Source organism: Mastomys coucha, unplaced genomic scaffold, assembly GCF_008632895.1.
Source record: "Mastomys coucha isolate ucsf_1 unplaced genomic scaffold, UCSF_Mcou_1 pScaffold11, whole genome shotgun sequence".
Classification (NCBI taxonomy): Eukaryota; Metazoa; Chordata; class Mammalia; order Rodentia; family Muridae; genus Mastomys; species Mastomys coucha.
This window is the reverse complement of record NW_022196893.1, coordinates 15849428-15856145: the sequence shown is the minus strand read 5'-3', so window position 1 is coordinate 15856145 and position 6718 is coordinate 15849428. Positions and strand designations below refer to the sequence as shown.

General features: G+C 47.5%; 1 long non-coding RNA gene across 1 annotated transcript in view; it reads right to left on the bottom strand.

Annotated features, from left to right (window-relative positions):
• LOC116081707 overlaps nucleotides 1–4630 on the bottom strand; it is a 5132-nt gene extending 502 nt beyond the window's left edge. The window contains exons 1-2 of the long non-coding RNA XR_004114976.1: nucleotides 4380–4630; nucleotides 1292–2165 (exon numbers count right to left, since the gene is read on the bottom strand). This is a non-coding gene — a long non-coding RNA (uncharacterized LOC116081707). The remainder of the gene's footprint in view (nucleotides 1–1291; nucleotides 2166–4379) is intronic.
• Nucleotides 4631–6718: the final 2088 nt, after the last annotated feature.

The following is a 6718-nucleotide window of genomic DNA, read 5'->3' as shown; positions in this document are numbered from 1 at the left end:
AAAAAAGAAAAAAAAAAAAGAAAAAGAAAGAAAAGATTTGTTTAGACCAGACATGGTGGCAAATGCCTTTAATCTGAGCACTGGGGAGGTGTTAGCAAGGCAGTGGCAGGAGGGTTTCTGGGAGTTCGAGGCCAGCCTGGTTTATATAGTGAGTTCTAGGACAGCCAGGACCACATAAAGAGATCCCTGTCTCAAATTTTGTTTTATATGTTTGGGTGCTTTGCATATGCTGCATGTATATATGCAGGCCACGTGTGTGTCTTATGCCCATGGAACTAAAAAAAAGGCCATCAGATCCTATTGGAACTGGAGTTGTGAATAATTATAAACCACCGTGTGAGTGTGGGGAATTGATCCCAGGACCTCAGCAACAGATCTTCTCAACTTATGAGCCGTCTCTCCAGCCGCTCAAGGAATAATTTTAGAAAACAAAACAAAAGCCGGGCGGTGGTGGTGCACGCCTTTAATCCCAGCACTTGGGAGGCAGAGGCAGGCGAATTTCTGAGTTCGAGGCCAGCCTGGTCTACAGAGTGAGTTCCAGGACAGCCAGGGCTACACAGAGAAACCCTGTCTTGAAAAACCAAAAAAGAAAACAAAACAAGAAGGTCACTGAACTAGTGTGTAGGAGGTGCTCATTCTGTGTGCTGGGAATACTGTAATTCTCACAGTCCTGGAAGAGACCCAGCCCTCAGGACACGGTTACTGGAGGAGTCCTGTATCACACAGTTACCGCTAAAGTGTGTAAAACCCTAACAGGGGAGGAATGGGCCCCCAGGATATCATCTGGGCTTATCACCATCAGTGGCATGGCTGGTCCCCAAGGGTGGTGTGACTCAGCCTTCGAAGACAGCACAATGGCCTCTGCTTCAGCTCTGGGTTGTTTTCAGCTTTGGGTCTTTTTATGGAGTGTGCCTCACCAACACCAGAGCGTCTGGTGTCCTGTCACCCCAAGGAGAGACTAACCAGTTGTGAAGGTTGGCCCTGAGCTGCTGCTGCATCCAGAGCCACTTCAGGCCTCATGTCTATGCACCAAACAGCTTGGAGCAACCACAAAAAGTTAGGATTGGTGACATGATATTCCTGCTTGGGGGGTGGGGGGTGGGAGGACCTGCGACCGGGCTCTAGTGAATCGAAGGTGCAGGATAGAAGGCAAAAGAGGAGAGACAGCCTAGAACTCCATTTTCAATGTTCATCTTAAATTATTCATTAATGGTGTGCATATATGTGGAAACATACACAGCATAGCTCAAGGGTGTTGTTGAGAAGACAACCTCTGGAAGTCAATTCTCACCCTCCATATGTGGGTCCCAGGGATTGAACTCAGATCATCAGGCTTGGCCGCAGTCACCTTTAGCCACAGAACCATCTCATTCACCCCAGACCAGAAACTCTTCAGAGACCCTCCAAGAAATGTAGCTACAAAAAGACACAGGAAAGAGAGAGCAGGGAAGCTGGGGGCTGCGGTGGGGGTTTGGGAGGGTGGGGCTCTCATGGAAGACTGGTGATGCAGGTCAAGTCAGAGACGGCCAGTGGTAGGGGAATGGTTGGACTGGTGAAGGGTAAAAGCCTTGCTTATGGAGTTCCCGAAAGAACACAGCGATGATGCTTAGCTCACCAGCACACAGGCTCAGGGTTCAACCTGAGCTGAAGCAGACTCTACTGGAGGCAGAGAGCTGAAGAAACAAACCATAAACTAAACAGGATTGTGGGGAAAACAAGCTACAACCTGGAGAGAAAAATTCTGGCTGGACAATGGTAGCACACACCTTTAATCCTAGCATCTGGGCGGCAGAGGCAAAATCTCTAAGTTTGAGGTCAGCCTGATCCAAAACAGTCAGGGCTAGGTAGAGAGCAATCCTGTCTTGGGGGTAGAAAGAGAGGGAGGGGGGAGGGGGGCAGAGGGAGGGACGAGGAGAGAGGAAGAGAAAGAGACAGAGGGAGGGAGGAAGATTGATTCTGAAAGGCTGAACAAAAGCCCCGCAACCTCAGATCCTCATGTTCCACCCCAGAACCTGGGGTGCACAGAAAGGGCTTTGCAGGTGTGGAGGGGTTCAACTCTCTGGATACGGGCATGTTCCGGACATGGATCTTCCTCAGAAACAACTCAAGGAAGCAGGCCTGTGAGGGCCCAGCTTTCATCTCCTCAGCAGATCCCAGCTTCTGACCTGCAGAGGGGAGAAGATCAAATTGTGTTCTTTTAAGCCAGCAACAGTATAATGTTTGTTACAGTAGCTAGCTGGAAACAGAAACAGAAATCAAACACCTGCAAAGGGCAGTGGTTTGCTCTGGGTGGCCCGGCTTTAAGAACTCTTCTTTTCTCTTTTCTTTTTTTTTTCTTAATTTCTACACTTTCTAATTTTCCTATAAAAACTCTGTATCGTTTAGCTTTTCTTTTTCTTTTTTTTTCTTTTCTTTTTTTTTTTTTTTTTTTTTTTTTTTTTTTTTGAGACAGGGTCTCACTGTGTAGGGCTTTAACTCAAGTACTGTTTTTGACCCAGAACTCAATACGTAGACCAGGTTGGACACGAATTCAGAGGTCACCTGCCTCTGCCTCCTGGGTGCTGAAATTAAAGACATATTCCATCACACCTGGTCCTACTTTCTTTGTTGTTTTTGAGATAAAATGTGGATGATTCTATAACCCAGATTAGCCTGGAATTCACTAAGTAGCCCAGAGTAGCCTCAAACTCCAGACCACCCTGATGGGGTGGTGACCCAAGGCTATACACATTAGACACGCAGTCTACCACCAGCTTCCTCCCCAACCCTCTTCTTACTTTTTTTTTCTTTTCTTTCTCGAGACAGGCTTTCTCTGTGTAGCCCTGGCTGTCCTGGAACTCACTCTGTAGACCAGGCTGGCCTCAAACTCATAGAGACCTTCCAGCCTCTGCTTCCAGAGTGCTAGAATGAAAGGCGCGCCCTACCACTTCCTGTCTCTTCTTCTTACTTTTTATTTTAAGACAGAGGCTCACTAAGTTGCCCATGCTACCCCTGAACTTAGTCTATATAGCCCAGGCAGGCCCTAAAACTTCCACTCTGCCTCTTCAGCTCCCCCAGCCGCTGGATTCTAGGTGCATGATACATGTCTTCTTGTCCTGTCCACATATGGTATATGGTGTACTTGGGACCAAAGGGGACACTCAAAACCTAAGGCTCCTAGTCATCTGTGCCATACAAGGACACTGGTCTGAACACTCTACTCTCATGACCTCCTCTAACCTTCATGATTTTCTCAGGGGTCCCATCCCCAGGAACAGTCACATTGCTGCTAGGGCTTTAACTCGTGAATTTGGGGTCGCTCACACTGTCAAAACTTGGGGGCTGGAAAGATGATCCAGAGGTTAAAATTGCATATGGCTCTTACAAAGGATCCAAGCTTAGTTCACACAGTGTCTTAGTCTGGTGGCTCACAAATGCCAGTAACTCCAGCTCCAAGGGAATTGATGCCTCCACAGGAGCCTGCACTCAGCACACACACCCACTCGTGTGTGTGTGTGTGTGTGTGTGTGTCTATGTGTATAGATGTGTATAGATGTCTGTGTGTGTCTCTGTGTATGTCTGCATGTTTATGTGTGTATGTATATATGTCTGTGTGTGTATCCTTGTGTTTTAATGTGTGTCTGTGTATATGTCTGTCTGTGTGTATATATATATATGTATATATGTGTGTATATGTGTATCTATGTGTGTATATATATATCTGTGTGTGTCTGTGTCTCTCTGTGTATATATGTCTGCATGTCTATGTGTGTGTATTTCTGTGTATATATATATATATAATATACATGTATATATATATACACACAAACATATGTATATGTATATGTTTGTGTGTGTCTCACTTTGTGTCTGTGTGTGTGCTTGTGTGTGTCTCTGTGTATATGTCTGACTGTCTGTGTGTATATATTGTATATGTGCATCTGTGTGTGCATCTGTGTGTCTGTATCTGTGTCTGTTTGTCTCTCTTTCTCTCTCTCTTTGGTGTGTGTCTGTTGGGGGGCAGGATTTGGGCAGGGAAGCAATCAGTCTGGGAGAAGCAGCTATGGCGACTCTAAGACTATAGGAAATTAAGCCCGAGCCCCGGGCCTCCTGCCTATTACTCAGTGGTCATTTGGACCTCCCACATCTTCACGAAGGGAACTGAACTCTGACCCCTGGGCAGAGTCCTCTCTAGATAACAGATCCTCCTCCCACCCCATGTGCTGTCAGTCTAGGAAGAGGCAGGGACAGCTTAGGACATACCTAAGCATGGTTCTCAGAGTCCACGGCCCCCCCCCCGCCCCCCCCTCCAAGCCAGCTTTACCCTTTCTCTCTTAGCTCCCTGGATGTGTGGTGGTGGTTTTTTAGCCTGAGATCAAAGCCAATCATTTAACCTTTACCTGGGAATCCTAGGCGTAGCCCTGGCGCAGACAGGTTTTTACCGTTTCCTTATAACATACAGCTATGGAGAGCAGAAGTTGGGATTCAAATGCAGACAGTCTCACTCTCTCCTGTCTTGGCATGAGCTGCACTGTAATGGTGTGAGCCAGGGGCCAGCACAGACCCAGGGCTGGGTGTTCTAGCACATTCCAACCCAACCATGAGAGACAAATTGTTTTGGGGATGACAGGAAACCTTCCAGCCTATCTGTTACAGGTGTCCGTTTTCGAACGGAGCCTTGTAACCGCTCACAAATGCAGGACCCGTTTCTCAAATGAACGTGGCACGCCAGCAGGCAGAGCCTCAGTAGGAGCAAGGACCATCTGGAAACAGTCTAAGCAAGGCCAAGGCAGACACCAAGGTCATTTTCAGGGCAAGCCTGCAAGCTTCTTTTTCCAGGCTCGGAAGGACTAGTCAACCCTAAGGGAGCATGATTAAGTAAGAGTTGTCAGGCACGGTTCCTCCACCGAGATATCAGACTGTTTCAAAAGGCTCCAGACCTCAGAGGTATCCCCCGGGGATCATTCCGGGATGGCGAGTGTTGCGGCCTTATTTCCAGGCTGTGAATCATGATCCACTGTCCCCTAGAAGGTATCAATGAGTAGCTGCGCAGCCAAGGCTGGCTAAACAAGGCCCACCCCAGGCCAGGAAGACTCCCTGGAGGTGGAATTCCTCAACAACAACAACAACAAAAATTCAGTGTTCCCGATTTGGGAGCTGACAAGGGAATTACTTGTGTTAAGGCGGGGTGAGAAGCACAAGGTGCAGGAGGCTTGCTCGGAAGTGCATTCCCTGCCCAGCGTGTCCCTGCGTCCTGCACCCAGTGCTGGTGCCAAGCGCCCCCTGGCGGCGTTTGTGGTCGCTGCAGACACGGAGCGGGAGTCTGTGTACCTGGGTAGTCAGATCAAATTGTATCAGAGCCTTTTTTGGTTTTAGTTTTGGTTTTGATTTTGGTTCCTTCCTTCCTTCCTTCCTTTTTTTTTTCAAGACAGGGTTTCTCTGTGTAGCCCTGGCTGTCATGGAACTCACTCTGTAGACCAGGCTGGTCTCGAACTCAGAAATCCACCTGCCTCTTCCTCCCAAGTGCTGGGATTAAAGGCATGAGCCACCACTTCCCGGCCTCGTTCTTTCTTTAGAAAGAACTTCTCGATATAAAGAAGCAGTTTGTCTTAAGTTTCTTGCTGTGTTAAAATGCCCTGACATAAGCAACTGAAGGAAAGAAAGAAGAGAGAAAGAAGGGAGGGAGGGAGGGAGGGAGGAGGGTGCATTTGGGCTCACAGTACAAGGTACAAGCTGTACAAGCCGGTTACAGCTGGGAGATCGCGGCAGTAGGAGCTTGAAGCAGCTGTTTTCCACAATCAGAGGAAAACAATGAAAACTTGCTCAGCTCCCCAGCTCCATTTTATATAGCTCAGGATCCCCTATCTAGAGAACTCAGCAACCTGCAACAAGAGGACGCCGCCGCACGCATGCGCAGCTGCTCATTTCCCAGGAGGTTCTAGATTCTGTCAAGCTACAATTTACACTCACAAACATATCATTTGTTTTCTAGTTTTTGTTTTGTTTTGGAACAGGTCTCTATTATGTAGCCCTGGCTATCCTTGAACTAGCTATGTAAACCAGGCTGGTCTCAAACTCAGAGATCCTCCTGCCTCTGCCAACCGAGAGCTGGGATTAAAGGTGTATACTTGGGGCTGGAGCAATGGCTCAGTGGTTAAGAGCGCTGATTGCTGCCAGGTGGTAGTGGCACATGCCTTTAATCCCAGCATTTGGAAGGCAGGATTTCTGAGTTCGAGGCCAGCCTATAGGGTGAGTTTCAGAACAGCCAGAGCTATACAGAGAAACCCTGTCTCGGAAAAAAAGCAAAACAAAACAAAAACAAAAAGCCGGGCGGTGGTGGCACACGCCTTTAATCCCAGCACTTGGGAGGCAGAGACAAGCGGATTTCTGAGTTCCAGGCCAGCCTGGTCTACAGAGTGAGTTCCAGGACAGCCAGGGCTATACAGAGAAACCCTGCTCAAAAACAAAAACAAAAACAAAAAACAAAAAGAAAGAGAAAGAAAGAAAAGAAAGAAAGAAAAAAGAGCATTGACTGCTCTTCAGAAGGTCCTGAGTTCAAATCCCAGCAACAACATGGTGGCTCACAACCATCTGTAATGGGATCTGATGCCCTCTCCTGGAGTGTCTGAAGACGGCTACAGTGTACTTACATTTAATAATAAATAAATCTTTTTTTTTTTCTAAAAAAGGTGTATACCACCACACCAAGGTGTTTACTAGATTTTAAGATAGGGTCTTT